The sequence below is a fragment of the Mustela erminea genome, chromosome 5, assembly GCF_009829155.1.
Source record: "Mustela erminea isolate mMusErm1 chromosome 5, mMusErm1.Pri, whole genome shotgun sequence".
In the NCBI taxonomy this organism is placed as follows: domain Eukaryota; kingdom Metazoa; phylum Chordata; class Mammalia; order Carnivora; family Mustelidae; genus Mustela; species Mustela erminea.
In genome coordinates this window covers 102,379,116-102,395,636 of record NC_045618.1, presented here as the reverse complement: position 1 = coordinate 102,395,636, position 16,521 = coordinate 102,379,116, and positions in this window count along the sequence as shown.

Below are 16,521 nucleotides of genomic sequence, written 5' to 3'. Positions count from 1 at the left end.
ACCTAATTCAAATACCTTGTATTTAAAGGGAAGTGGGAGGTACAGGCTTCCGGTTACGGATGATAACTCATGGGAACAGGAGGTGAAGCATAGGGAATATGATCACTGGTATTGTAAGAGTGCTGTATGATGACAGCTGGTAGCTACACTTAATGTTTAGCATAGCATAATGTACGGACCTAGAAGTCATTATGTTGTACATCTGAAACTAATGTAACATCGTATGTCAACTATACTCAAATAAAAAAACACACACACAAAAGCCACTTGAAATTTTTGCTTATATTGTTATATACATTCTATTCCAGTAAAATATTTTAAAAATTAGAAAAATAAAACCCAAATACCTTATATTTACATAGTGCTTTGTAATTTTCAAAGCTGTTCGTCGACACTACTTAATTTGAGCCTTGCATAATCCAAACTTTTTTGTGTTTTTCTCCCAAAATAATATGGGAGGTGAGACAGTGGTGACTCCAACAGGCCCGCGAAACCCAATGCTGGGTTTCCCCAAAGAGCAGTGTGAGGTCAGCGTCTCTTCATTAGATGCTTTTCCAGTTTGCCGCCCCTTCCTTGTGGCCCTTTCCACGGCTTTATGTGTATATGAATTTCTGTGATGACTTGGTAAATGTCTTTCTCTTCCAGGAGACTTGCACTGCCGAGAGGGCAGGACCATTCTGTTGGCTCCATTCTGTGGCTCCAGCTCCCCACCCATGGCCTGGCCCCTAGTAGGGGCTCAGCAGAGATTCGATGAATGAACGAATGAATGAGCTCAGGACGGTGCTTGTTACCAGATACAAGGACTTCTTCTTTGAGGCTTCCTGGGAGGAGTGTTCCAGGGTCTTTCTCTTGCAAACCACATTGCTTCTCTGAAACAGTCGGTTTGTTCTTAGTGCCTGGACACTCTCAGCTGAGCCCCCATTCATATTCTCCTGCTCTTGCTGGCAGCTGGAAAGCATTGAAATAAATCGTGGCTGACCCTTAGCAGATGTGTAGGACTTCACGGTATATACTTTGTGCATTGGCCACCTTCCTGCTTACAATTTATGCCCTGTTCCTTATTTCCCCTTTTCTTTATTTTTCTTTACCATCCCTTTGTTTATTATAATGCATATTTTATGTGACCTTTACTCTTATCTTAAGTATATTTGGCAGCAAGTCAGCTTATAAAAAATAGTGCTCAGACGAATGGCTCTTAATGTACTGGAGTCAATAGATAAAAGGTTAGAATTTCAAGAAAGAGATTTTCATATGACAGTAATTTATTTCAATTTTTAAAAAAATTTCATGGTAAAGCAATGATAAAAATTGATGTTTACACTGAGATTCTTGGACTCTAGCAATATAAGATCCCTATAACTGCAGAGAAATGTGGGCTTGTGCCGTCACCATAATGGGTAGAGGATGTGCGAGAAAGAAAAAAGTCATCTGAATCAGTGCCTAGCCCGAGAGACTGTGTGGTGTCTCTGTTGGTCTGCTTTTATATTCCTCCAGTTCTTGGAGACATGAATGAAGTAGGTTCTTATCTGGCCTAGCACTCAGTTTTGCTGTCTTTCCTCTAGGCTTCAGGGATGTCGATGAATGGAGAACTTCTTTCCATGTGGAAAGCTCGGTCTAGCCTAGATCTTCTCCGGCATTCTTGGGATTTCAGTCCTTCTGACCCATAGCATCCCTGAATTACACCTCAAAAATATTTCCAGCCACAACTTCCACAGCATTCAAGCAGCCAGATTTGTAGCAACAGCCTTCTCTCTGTGCTTCTGAGACTTTTGTGACCCTTCCCAACCGCTCCCCCCCACCCCGCCCTTGGTGGGGCAGGGAGCTTCTGTTTACCCAAGAAGCACCACTTTCAGTTATACTCCTGATTATGTGACTTTCGGTATTTGCTCTGTCCTCACTCTTGGCCAACACAAATATGTTATCACATTCGACCTTCCTTAGCATAAGAATGACTTTGGAAGGCCACAAGAGTTTCTAATAAACAAATAATGAAGGAAATGAGAGCACCTGCAGAAGGAAGGAAAAGCTCCAACTGCAGATGAGGAGATAAGACATAACAAAGCCATCCACGTTCCTGTTAAGTGATGGTCCCTTCCAAGAATGCAGAATGCTGTGACCGCTTGTGTGGAATGCCTGTCCTGGCACGCTCGCTCCGACACAAGCAATTCATGCTAGCCAGACCGGCGGTGTTGTCTGATCCGCTATCAACTGCAGGAAGCCCCGTGCTTTCGCCCAGGGCCTTCCCTGACCCCCACCCAGGAGACTGAGGAGAAAGCTCCCAGTACCATGACCCTTGAAATTAACTCTTTGAGGTCAAAAACGACAAGAGCTAGTCCCAGCCCTCTTCCTGTTCCCCTGATGCCCACTCCCCCTCCTCTTCCTGCCACCCATCCCAACTATGCAGTGGTCCATTTATGAAGACAGTACTCAGGGTGGGACGATGAGACGCTCCCCTCTTCTTCTTACTGAAGAGGAGTATTTTAGCCTCTATGAGCCTTGGTTCCATCTTCTGAAAATAATCCAGTTAAAGGATCTCCAAAGTCCTTGTATCTTTGACTTTTTTAAAAATAGCTTCTAACTCTGTTTCTCTGCTTCCAAAGATACTCACACTTCACTAGATGCTCCTTTTATTATCTCTAGATTGTCTTTTCTTCCTTTGTTTCTTGTGGGAATGGCAGGCTCTGGACTCAGACTACCTGGGTTGAAATCCTTGCTTCCTTCCTTGCTTGCTATGAGAGAGCTTAAGCAAGTTCCTTAAACTTTGTTAGCCTCTGTTCCAACAGGGGAAAGGACAGCACAACAGTAATACTTATTATGTGTGTTTCCCAGGTTGTGAGAATTAGGTGAGGAAAATCTTTGGACAACACCTCTTGTTCTTTCTGTCTCTCCCCCAGCCATGTTCTCTCCTTCCCTTCCTCCTCCACCTTCCTTTTCTCCTTTCGGTCTTCTTTCTTCCCTCTTCCTTGCAGCCTCCATTGTCCCACATGGGTAGGGGATGGGCAGGCAGATACTGGGTGGGAATATTTGAGTTCCTACTCCCACTTCCACTTCTGGGACCTCCTGCCTTGGCCCGGGATTCAAGCCTGGAGGCCCTGAGTCCTAGCACCAGCAGGTAGCACAAGGGGACCCCAAGGGCACAGAGGAGCTGTAAGAACTGGTAAGAAGAGCTTTGTTTGCATTTCTTTGAAATGGATACAAACACACATACTTAAAAGTCATTCGGAGCTAGGCACTGACCTTACCTTAGCCCAGCAAGTTTCTTTAAATGGCCACTGCCTCATAAATGCATTAGGTTCTTTGAGAAATCTCTTTTTTGGACCTTTGACCACCACCACCATTACTGAGGGAAAAATGGGGAGGTAGTGGGGGAGATGGAAGAGTCAAAGGGGAGAGGAAGGAACAAACCAAAGTTTGTAAAGGTAGAAGCCTGGTGTATTTGGGAGTTAGTTTGGTAAGGAGTTGCTACTTGAGTTTTAGGAAAGTTCTTTAAAACCTGCCTAATAGATCCTGAATCCCTCCTGCTTAAGAAATCGTGAAGGTAGAACAGTACCTACAGACAAGAGGGGGAGCACATGACCAGGATCCCTTATACAGTGATGATCACCAGGTTTCACCTTGAGGGCCTACCCCTACCGATCTGTAGGGTTTGCCCACAGTGCTGTGTTGAGAAGGGCTGGGAGGTACGTCTAGGCTATCTTGCAAGCATCTGCAGGGCAAGACAAGACTGATGGGTACAGATGGACTCTGTGTCTGCCCGTTCTAGATTAAGATATACAACAGTGACATCACCGTCTCAAGCAGGGTGCAAAATAACCCCACACTGTTCCAGAGTATAGTGAGGTGTGCTGACCAAGGGAGAGCTGAGTATTCCTTTCTTGGAGTGAAGGTGGGGGATGGGATGGGGAAGGGAGTGGAGAAGACGCAGATGCTGAAATGAATAGTGGAGGGAAAAGGCATTGGTGCACGGTAGGGAGATATAGAATATACATGAACCTTCACTCTTTGTGAGATGAAGTCATAGGAAGCAGTGTTTTAACAAAGTCTCTCCTTGCACCTGTTAATGTTTAACCTCTGCTGAGGTGGGCGCCAGTAATTCAGCCGGACATATCTGCTGAGTGTAAATGGTTTTCTGGGTTTCCCATATGCTGTTTCTGTCTTAAGCTATTGATACTTGCAAAGAAAAGGGGAAAAAAAGTCTAATTCAAGTGTATGAAAGAAGCCTTCCTTGTCTTCAATTCCCTCAATGAAAAGTTATGCATTTTAGACAAATTTGATCATAACCAAGGCTTTAAAAGGTCTCTCTCTCACTCTCTTTCTCTTTTTGCCAATTGTTGCTCTTAGTGATGAGATGAAGCAAAATCCAGCCTTGGCTACTCATCACAAACCCTAACTGGAATTGCCCCGATGTCTTCTAGGTGCTTAGGTTCCTTAGTATAAATCAGGATGGGTCCTCAAAGGTTTTCACCCTCCCAACCACAACCAAAAGAAGTTGGATAATGACAGTCACTATTTTGAATTGCTATGTTTATAATGGAATATTATAAATAATTAATTACAGTTGTTGTAATATGATGATTTTATTTTCTAGGTGTCACAATTTGTCACTTACCAATTCATAGCCTTCTGAAGCAGCACCGTGAGCACATGTGTAAGGAATTCTGTATTAACGACGTTTGTTTTCTTTCTGTAATGACTCCTGCTTCCTACACCAAACCCAACACTTGTTCCCGTTGATTTCAACCTTCTAATATCTTTTTTTGTGCTTCCTTTAAAGAGCTTCATATTGATCTTCCCTCTCTCTGCTCTTATCCAAACCATCTTTAGATCTTTATTCTACTTGCCGAATTCTGGCTGTAACAATCTTATTAGTCCTTTACCTGAAAGTGTTCAGCAGTCTCCCAGCGTGTGTGGGACAAAGCCTGTGGGAGGCGTTCTAGCTTTGCCCGCCTCTCTAGCTTCATCCCTGCTGCCTCCATTCCCCATAGTGTACACCCCCAGGCCCAGCAAGTCAGATCTCAGAGTTCTCTGTGCTTCCCATGGTGATTCTTACTCTGTGAAGCCCAAGCCCTGCTCTGGTCACCAAGCCCTGCTTTCTGCTTTCACCTTGTTTTTTGCTCTGTCCTTGCCCCAGTAGGACCTCCAGGCTGTGTGTTCCAGTACATCCAGACAGCTTGCTAAGTAATTTGACATTTCCACAGGACCTGGGGAACCCCCAGCACCACCTGGTGATCTAGCAATTAAAGGGTTACTGCCTGTGATAGCAGAGGGCCTCCTGGACCCTGTCCAACCCTTTGGTACTCACTATCCATTTGGGTTCAGTACTTAATTTTTCAACCCCCCCCCCCCATTATGTTATTTCTGCCCATTTTGGCACTGACTGTCATTTACTCATTCTTCTGTTTCCTTCTCAATTGGAGCTTCTCGGAAGCTCAGGATATAGTCTTTCCCAACTCAGTATCCACAGCATCCAGAGTGGAAACTGAAACAAAGTAGGTGCTTCAGAAATGCCGAATGAGAAGGAGGCTGTGTCCTGGGGCAGGGTGGGGAGGCTGCCGCAGTGACGGGAACTGACTGGCTCTGGACCACCTCCTCTCATGGTGGTGGTTCTTATCTGAGCTGATTTGGTGCCCAGATGTGACGTTTGACGCTGTTGGGAGATATCTGCTGGAGTTTTAGTTGTCCCGATTGTGGGAGCAGGGGTTGGGGTTGGGGGTTCTAATGATATCTAGCTGGTGGAGGTCGGGGTTCTGCTGACCATCTCTCATGCACCGGGCAGCCTCCACCCCAACCCTTGTCTGATCCAAAATGTCAATTCTCAGTGCAGAGATTGACCTCTTGCCTTGTAGCATTGGCCAAAAGTTCCTTTCCTCCTTATTGTGGTCTCATCCTCCCCTTGGTTAAGGACTTTTTTTCTCCCTATGTTCCCCCATCTCATGGTTCTAGCAAGTCTGTACCTAGGAATAGAAGTAAATTGTAATTTCTTTCTGTTTTTTTTTTTTTTCCCCCTTTCGACTTCTGCTGCCTGAGGAGGTCCCTCTAGACCTTCTTCCTGCCCTTGTCCGTCAAAGGTTGAGGCCCCTCCCTCAGTTATATGCCTCAAGGTGAAGGTTTTTGAGTGATGCTTAAGATATGAAGTTTATTTGCACAATCTGACAGACTCGAGATCATGTTTGGGGTCTAAGAGAGAATGATCGAAAGAAGACACGGGAGTCTCGATATTTGACTGTGTCTAAAGGATATCAAAACAACCGGTGGAACACGGAAAAAAAGGGGCTGCCAGTTGGTTTTGTTTATGTGGAACAAGCCAATTGTTTCCTCCCATGTGAGTGGCTGGTTTTGTTTTATCTTTCTGTAGCCACTATCCCCTTTTCCCCCCACAGAACAACTAGAACTCATTCTTTTTTGTGATCTTTGTTTTGGCTTCTCCCCCCGCCCCCGGCCCCCCCCCCCCCCCCCGTTTTGATTTCTTCCAATGAACTCTTATTTTGCTGCATAATATCAAAATATTTTCTTCAAAGACAATTTCCTTTAAAAATAAACTGTTATCAGGAGAGAAGCTATGTTCACAGCTGGTAAAGGCATGATTAAATAATCACCGTATGGGGAATTGAAAAGCAATTTCATAATATAGTTTCAGAATCCAAAGAGAAAATCGAAGGAAACATTCCAGTTAGTTAAGAAAACTTTTAATCAAATGAAGTGTTTGAACTCTGTTTGGGTTTTGGGTTTTTTTTTTTTTTTTTTTGGCAACTTTCTGTATGTGCGTGTTTTACTTGGTGAGACTCTGTAAGAGGTTATCTTAATACAGTTATGGGCTTCCTGAGAGTTTAGTTAACCTTCTAATTACATATAAAATAGCCTTGCAAATACTTATACTAAATGTTTTGGACATAAATTTGAACATGGGCCCTTATCTTTACTGCCAGTCTCCACCATAGCTGTTTTTTTTTTTAAATTTTTAATTTTTTAAAAATATTGTGAGTCTAAGGAAATAAGAGTATTTTAAGAGAACCGCCGGTGTTTTTCATGCTCACAGAGTGACATAAACTCACCCATGAGTAGTGAAGATACGGAGAAAGAGAACAACTTTTTTTAAAAAAAAAATTATTTATTTATTTATTTAACAGAGCGTGAAATCACAAGTAGGCAGAGGCAGGCAGAGAGAGAGAGAGCGAGAGGGAGAAGCAGGCTCCCTGCTGAGTAAGGAACCTGATGTGGGGCTCAATCCAAGGACCCCAAAATCATGACCTGAGCCGAAGGCAGGGGCTTAAACCCACTGAGCCACCCAGGCGCCCCGAGAATGACTTTTTTTTTTTCCCTAAGATTTCATTTATTTATTTGACAGAGATCACAAGTAGGCAGAGAGGCAGGCAGAGAGAGAGGGGGAAGCAGGCTCCCCACCTAGTAGAGAGCCTGATGCAGGGCTCGATCCCAGGAGCCTGAGACCACGACCTGAGCCGAAGGCAGAGGTTTAACCCACAGAGCCACCCAGGCACCCCCTGAGAATGACTTTTGAATCAGAGAGGCTGGGGCTCTGCCAAGGACAAGTGTGTAACTCTCAGAAATCCCCTAACTTCTCTGGGGCTTACTTAACCTCATCTGTAGCCTGGGTACAATGCTACCACCCTTCAAGTTTATGCTGTGGACTTGAATTTACCGGAGCGAAGCCTTCATGCTCAGGAAACAATAGCTGCCATTATTACCCCAGTTGGTGACTCAGAGGCAAACTTTTTACAGAAAAGTTTTCACTTTGAAACTGGTAAAATGTTGGAGCTACCGAAGAAGAGGAATTTGTAAAATGCATATCAGAATTTCTAAGGTCACAACTCTATGGATTCTAAGCTGAAATACAATTTAATGCCTATGGTTTTGGGACCAGTATATATTGATTAAGTGACAACTCCTTGATTTTTTTTTTTTTTAATATCAGTGGAAATCCTGTACTAATACCAGATATCAAAACACTTTACATACCTGTAATTGTGAAACATTGTACATTTTACTAGAAAATTGCATTTGAATGTTTATAAATGTTACTGTAGTATTGGCCCAAGATTTTTAAATAAGTAATTTAATTATGAAATTTAACATCATTTGAATATATTCAAAATAATCTAAATGCATTTTTTTGAACATTTTGGACTTTGCAAATTGATTTAATCGTATATGATGATAACTGAGGTAGTCTATTTCATAAAGCTCTATTAAATCTTGAGAAAAGATGAAATAATTTAGAAAAATATTCCCAGATTTTGTGAAATGACTTTATTTCTACTGTTTACGCAGCTTAGAATATTTTGATATTTGTGCATACACTAAAATAATCAAAATTCTATGTTCTAAAAACATTGAGTTTCTATAAAAGAATTGACATATGCTTTGCAATTGAGTTTGAGTAGCACATTCAGTAAGTCATTTAATCAGTTTATATAATTCAGTGTTTGTAATGCCTCTCCAAAGCATATTTATCTGCATTTTATTTCCCATGGAAATTTAAATTTTATTTCAATGCTTATATGTCATTTTTCATATTTATCTTGAAAAATACCATTCAACATTTTGCAAAGTCTCCCATTGGGATTAATCCAATAGGTTAATTCCAGCAAATGGTATTTTAATTAAATTCTTGCTTTTTACCTTTCATAGGAATGCTGTATCATACCTGTATATACAGATCAGGTTGGAGGGACTTCAGTGAAAAGATAACCTTGCCTATCCACACACAACCTTCAATGCCCGTAGAATTTTTAAAGAGTAGATGAGTTCAATTATCCAGCAAAGGACATTCTCTGATTCTAAAGAATAGTAAGAAAACTAGTGGCATGCAGATAAAGAGAATCAACCTAGTCTTAAAGCTTATTGCTTTGTATTTTTGTCTTATGAACTTTGAATTGAACTTCTGCACAGGATCTGATCTGGATGAAATGTCATATCTGAGACTGATCCTTATCTCCTAAACGTTTCCTTTGTTTCTTTGATTCTTTGGGCTTTACCCTCTTATTTTATTGTGAGTGGCCCAGAGCTTTGATCTTGCAGTAAGCTCTGGCTTGCAACACAAACCTTTGCTTTGGTATGACACACAGAAGGACATGGGTATACTCAGAAAATCTAAATAGACAAGAGGTTACTTCTTCTGAAGGCAAATGGGGTAACCTCAGAATTTATTGTCTCCCATTACATTATGGGAAACTAAAAATTCACACGGGTATTTTAACGTTAAGAAAGCACACCTGTGAGAACAAGTTTGATGTACAGTATGTATCTGTTTCTCATTTCATTTACAATAGTTTCTTGAGTTCGAAGAATTAAAATTTTCCCCTTTGTATTGCTGCAGACATAAACATTTAGAACCACCCTTCAGATTCCAAATTCCTTTCTGGTTCAAAAATTAAATTAAAATAGTTTTGAAGCTCTACAGTGAGTACAAACACGATTAATGTACCCAACACAAAATATGGCATATACAGGTGTTTTCTAGCCTACATAATAATTAGAGATGCCAAATGTATAATAAAAATAGAAGTTGTAAGTATTTTGTTTGCAAATAACAATTCTTATTTCCTATATTAGGTTGTTCTTACTTTAAGGGAAAAAAAGGGAGCATATAATTTTCTGAACCATATACTTCATTGTATTCACAGTTTTAGGAAATGTACTCAATAATCATGTATCAGAGTAATATATTTAGACTAACAAACACCCTACCCTATACATTGTAGATATGAATGCACAGTGTACCTCAAAAATTAAAGTTGTCATACACAGACTGCTTGGACCTCAGATACCTCTAAAGATGCTTGAGGAGAACGTTCAAGGCTTTCTTCCTCCGAGAAGATCTACTAATACATTAACGATAAACACAGTAAGTGTGGTTTTAAAGGAAATTCTCTCAGCTATTGTATCTTCATTTAAGCAGAAAAAGTTAGGAAGCAACCCAGATTCAGCCATACGACCATATTAATGGCAAATCTATCATTCTGAGATGGAGGCTGAAATGTTACTTCCCTCAAAATAAAAGCAGCCAAAAAATTTATTTCACGTGCTTAGTAAATGAATGATTAGGGTGGGAAAATTTTATTTGCTGTCATCAGACATTTCTCCTAACACTTCTTTTTAAACTCAAGAATTTTAGGTGAAGGAGCTAGCTAGTCACGTCTTGGTCGGCAACACCCAACTACAGGTTGTGGTAAGGAACAGCCTTCTTATTATGACTGTTCTGTCAGTCTTCCGTTTCAAGGGTCAGAGCCTTTTGTTATGCAGCTCTTTATTGATATAGTTACACACATACTTATATTTTTTAAAATTGGGATTCACCCACTTAGCTACTAAGCAAGCACTGAACTTTGTCCAACGGGTTCATAACTTGAAGTCAAGCTGTAGGTGATGTTTGTAATTCTAAAAATGCCGAAATTTGTCATTGTGAATTATGTTTCCTTTAGGAAATTCCTTCACTAAAGAGAGGCAGTCATTTTTGACACTAATCAGATGCCTCTGTGTTGACCCTCCCGCTGAATGAGACCAGGCTCTCTAGGTTATTAGTATTTAAAAAGAAATAACCATTCAGTGTAGCGTTTCAGTAAATAATGACCCACAAGACTTATTAGGTATATTCCGCCAATTTTCCCACCCGCAATGATTAACTCTGAAAAACGTTAAGGCGTTTTTCTGTGTCAGCTGAGCAGGGCCCCTAGTTCTTCATTCGCATTTTTCACTTAATCCGATGTCTTTGAATTCCTTGCCTTGTAAGTTCCTATATATAAAGATTAGAAACTGCTTTTGGCTATGCAGAATTACATGCTTTTAGATGAAATCCAATCCTTTGTAAAAGGTTTTGTTCAGAGCAACACTATTTATTCCTTGTTGAATTTGGATGACACAGAGAAGAACTGGGAACAGAAATTGTGTTACCCAATTTAAAAGAGCTGTAGCAATAATTTTGGGAAGGACTAGAAATATTAAACATCGGTGAGTTTATTTAAGCCTTTTAAGGAAAAAAGGAAATACCGGAAGATAATTAAAAGTGCAGGGTTAACGTTCCCTCTGGAATGTCTTTGACTTGCCTGCCTTTTTTATAGGTTATATCATAATGAAGGTTGGGGATTGAAAAAAGAATTTTTGGTATTTAAGGAAGTGATGGGATTTAGTGACTCTTAGTACTCATCTTTGAGTAAAATAGGTTAAAAAGAAATCTTTAGGAGTGAAGAAGAAAAAGAAATATTTGGATATCTTGAACTATTGGAAATGGTTTTCTTTTGACTGTTTTCCAAATATAATAGGTTAAAAACTTGGAAAAACACTGAAAAGTGATTATAGACTCCCAAATGATTACTCTCTCTGACCACTTATAGACCAGAGGGGAGGCTCCTATCTGAACTTAAGATAATACCCTTAATATTTGAGTGTAGAATTCCAAAGAAACAGAAACATGGAGGTGAGGGGTGGGGTCTAGGATTGGGAGTAGGAGAGGTGTCTGCACCTCATCCATGGGGGAAAATACTAAACAAATATATAATTTGTTCACATGGCAGGATTAAAATTTTTGTTCCCTGTGAAGTACAGGTAAAAATTCTTAGACAATCTCTTCAAAATTGGTTGAATGATCGCTTGAACTTAAAGGTAACAAATTCTTGGGATCTCTGAGTTATACATTTTTACATCTTTATACCTTCTCAGCAAACAGAAAAGGCAAAAACCCTCCTCCCCAAGGGCTCTGTTTGTTGTTCTGTGTCCTTCTCTGCCTTTTGCATCTTATTTTCTTCCCAGATGCATTTAGCAGATTTCTGTTTTGGTTCGTGTAAATGAGCTTCATCTCAAATAGCTGTGTCCCTCCCATTTCTGAATCCACTCTTAATGGATAACCCTTACTTCCTTGTTTCCCAGTCTGCCCTCTTGAAACATTTGCTGCTCCACTGTGTTTAACATTAGCATTGGATGGTTCTCAGGATTCATTCAAAGATGGGAAATGAGGTTTGGTGATTGTTGTTGTTGTTGTTGTTGTTTTTTAATTGACTTGGCTGGAAGGCACTCATATATAAAGGATGCCGGGAAAAGAAAATGAGCAGACATTCTAAGGAAGTGAGGTAATTGCACTGGACACAGGGCAGTTCCGGAAGGTCCCACTCAGAGCGGGCTTCAGTGTTACCACTCTTCCAGTTCCTGACTGGGTGCCGTGTGATGGAAAGGGCCCTGTAAATATTTAACATCCCTCTCAACAAACAGCTCTCACCCCCAGTAAGCATTATTGACTGATCAACTGTCTGCTCCTGGAAGACTCCTTCATTTATTTTTTTTTGTTTTGGAAACTAACTAGGGAAAAAAAAAAAAAAAGGCCAGAACACCGTGACTTCATTGGATTGAGACCCAGACTTTTCTGACAAACCTCGTTGAAGAGGAAACCGGAAATGCTTGACTGAAGAATGTCGATGGCTGTTTCGTGTGTACCCAACTCATAATATTTGTCTGGGGAAAAGCCTCAAAGTCAGGAAAGTTGATATCACTAGAAAGAACACAGAACAGTAAGGTCTGAGAAGGCCGGGTTTGGCACTGTCCTGACCACCACCACATCCCCTAGGTGGTGGGTGCCTGGTGCATGCTGGCAGAATTGGATGGGTTACCCTGCAGGCTGCAGTTGCCAAAACTTTGGCCTGTTCTTTTTTGATGTCATGTGTATTAGGCCTAAAATTTGCTTTGAAATCACAGGAAGAAAGACTCTATATAAACCAAATGGCCATTGTTTTTGTTAATATGATGTCACACCCAGTCCCCAACTCCTCGCAGACAATTGAACCAAAGCAATATCTGTCACATGACGCCTGAGGTCAAGTGAGTTCATCTCTCTGCATCTAGCCTGGCATTATGTAAACCACTGAGATAAAGGCAATGAAGTCTAATATTTCTCCAGAGGTACAAACCTAGTAGAAACACAATTTGAGGTGAGAGAGCAGAGAGGCGACTTTGTTTGACGTCCTCCAAAGGAGTAAGTTATGCTCAGACACAAAGCCAGTCTCCTGCAATTTTTTTTTTCTTGGATGAAGTTAACGGGAGAAGGATTTTTGGCCTTCTAGGTTGTTGTGGGCAGGGAAGGCTTGTCCTCACTGGCACAGGATGATTTCTGTCTCATGGTAAGAGCTGAAGCTCAGACACAGCAACAGAGTTTACATGAATGTATGTTGACATTTTGGTAATGGTAGGGCCAAACAGAGAGACCATACATTTTGAGCTTCATGAACGTATCCTAGGATTGGTGACATCTCCAAGTTCATATATTTTAGAATTTACAGTGAGAAAGGAAGTTCACTTGCACATCCCCAGCATGGATGAAAAGTGTACTCGGTGGTATGTCCCTTGGTCTTCATGTTGTTCAGTTATCTCTGTAGCAGATATTTATTTAGCATCTGTTATGGGTCAGGCTGTGGCCAGACAGGCACGATCCCTGCCTTCCTGGAGTGTCTATGTTTAGCACTGAAACAGTTATCAATGGATGAGTATTTTACTCACACTCTGAATGAAATACTATATTCAGAAGCTGAAGATCACTTAACAATAATAATGAGGAGGAGGAGAAAAGAAAGAGAAGGAGGAAGAGAAGAAAAACCAAGAAAATAAAGCACAAGGCAAAACCCAACAACAAACCAAAAAGAAATCCTTTGTTCATCAGTAGCAGAAAGGTCAGCCCAGATCCACAAATCTACCTTGCCACCTTTAGAAATCTTATGAAACACTATTTGTTCAATGGACACTACAGAGTGGGGGCCAGCAAGAGAGCCAAGCCTTGGGTCAATCTGCAGATGTTTGCCATTCTTCTGGGAGTTTCTCCCTGACGCAAACACCTGCTGAGATAACTGGGACTTGTGGCTGCCCCAGAGAAAGCAGAGAAGAGGACTCCCATTCATCTTGCAAGGCCAAGTTCAGGCCACACACTTGCCTTGGTAAGCTGCCTCCACTGGTGAGGATAAGCCTCTTTATCTTAGTTACCTAATGCCCGTGGTGAGGGTCCTCCTGCTTTCCTCCCTTTCTTGGGTCTTTGCCCAGCAGCTACCAGGTGGGTAGAGGCCACATATAATGATGGCAGAATTTCCTTTTCTGCCCATGTCCTGCTTCTTCCAGATGCATCTACAAGCAATGCTAGGGACATGGCAGGCCATGAAAAAAATGTGTTGCATAAATTAATGAAAATATTGTTCAAGGAGTAGGCCGAGTGCCTTACCAGGCAGGTGGAAAACACAAAGAACAGAATGGTCAGTGTGATGAGTGGTACTCAAGCTGTGGACCAAGCAGGCAACAGGGCCCCATTCCATGGGTAGCAGCAGCTTAGTTCCAATGGAGTATTGCCATGATGGAAACATGGGTCCAGTGTTGTTCAAGCTTCTGATTTTTCAAGAGGAGCCAGAAATCTAGACTTCTGTGTGAAATCTCATTAAAAAACAAGAAACAACCCCCCCCCACAAAAAACAAAACAAAAACAAATAAAAACATAAGAACCAAAAACCCTTATTTTAAAAATGTGCTATCACTATTTTTAAAACATAGTGAGGACCAAACAAACATCTCTCTGGTCCAGGTGCAACTCAGGTCTGCTAGCTTATGGCTCTAGCAGAGATGAAAACAAAGAGGATTCTGTTGGGTCAAACAACCCTGTGAAGGTAGTAACTTTGAAAAAAGTTGTTTTGAGTCTGTATTCATGAACTCTTTTGGTTTATATTACTTAGAGAATGTGTTAAAGACTGTGAGGTTCTAGGCAAACTCATTAGGGACTCTCTTTGGCCTCTGCTGCTTTCTCGGAGCAGGTATCTGGAATCCTTTCGTTAGCTCCAGGATGCCAAAACTTTCCTCAGGGCTACTGTTTGTGGTTAACCTATCTGAATTAATACAATGAATTTAAAATACTTTTGTGTGGGCCTTTCTACCTGGTAATCCATGGAGGTACCAACTTGGTCCATGCTCTGAGAATGATCACAACAAACACCAGTACTTGAGCCAAATATATTTAATGATATGTTTTTGGGGAGGGAGAGAGAACTAAGGCCTGATATCACTCAGGGAATAAGATAAAATTAACTTTTTTACCCTCAACGCAAAGCAAATTTCCAGGGTGTGACCTGCAAAGAACATCTGTGACCTTCTTTATTTCAGAAATTCTAGGAAGAAGTTAGAGTTCTGGCTGCCACCACTGGTTGAGCTGGTCAGCAGGAAGCTTGGCCTGCCAGAGGAAAGGGGAGGGACAAGAAAACCCTTTCCCCTCACCCACCAATTTTTCCACATGCCTCAGAGCCTAGAACTGATTGGCCAAAGAGAACTGATTTTAATGAATTTATTTTTACTAGTCTGTATTAGATAGGGTAGTCTACCCGATGCTGTAACAAATAAAGCCCCAAAACCTCAATGATTTACCACAATGAAAATGTTTTTTTGCATTGGCAAAGTCTACTGGTTTCTCAAAGAGTGGTTTTTGTGGTACTCTCTTCCAAGCATAGATTCTGGAATCCAGCTCCTTCCCTTCAGTGCCTCTGTAGTCCCCTGGGTTGCCTTGAGCCCTTCTCCTGGAATAAGCAAAGAGAGAATAGATTGGCCTGTTTTATAGCCAGGCCTAGGAGTAGCCATCTTTACTTCTGTCATATTTCATTGCCCACAACCTAGTCACATGGGAAGCTGACACATTGCTTGTTGGCCATCTGAGCTGAGGATTGAGGAACATGCCAACATGTTCTTTGCTCCTTCCCTTCATTTCTCCCTCTCTTTCCTTTCATCTCTTCCCCGTTATCTTTTTTCTCTCTCTCTTGCTGATAATGACTGGCCAAATGCAAGAGCAGTGAAGCCCAAATGATAACAGCCTGGTAGCCTGGCTTTCTATGAGTTTGGACTTTAAAAATCAGGGAAGCATGATGGTCTCCTTCAGATAGCACAACAACTAATTTGTCTCTAATTAGCTTGCTACTGATTTCTTACTCAATAGAGCTATTTTCATAGAACTCATCTCCTTTTCCTCCTTGGTAAGCCTATAAATTTATAAGAGCACATAGACTAAGGTGTATGCAGACCCTTCCATTTAATATACACAAAGAATCCCTTCCTTGATTTCTTCTATTTCCACGATGGAGAAATATCATCTTATTTATTGATTCTCTGCACTTTCAAAGTGACTTCCATCAGAGGACATAAGGGCACCTCACAAATATTTAAGTTGTTAACATTCAGCTGAACTGAGCTTCAGACTTCTTTAGTTTATAGGAGAGAAGCTGAGTCACAGAAGAGTTAGGGATTTGTCCATGATCATTCTTAAATGTAATCATTGTTGCTAGAAATTCCTAAGACTTTTAATCATCTAGTTTCCCAAATAAGATCAGAATTTACATTTAAATCCCTTACATTACTCTTGAATAAATTAAAGGATATTTTTGTTTTATGGATTTTAAATATGCATTTTTGAATCATTGCCACTAAAATTACAGATCCTTTGTTCTGATTTAGAGAAATGGTTGGGTCATATATTTTAAAAGTTCACTCAATCAAAAATAAAATTTT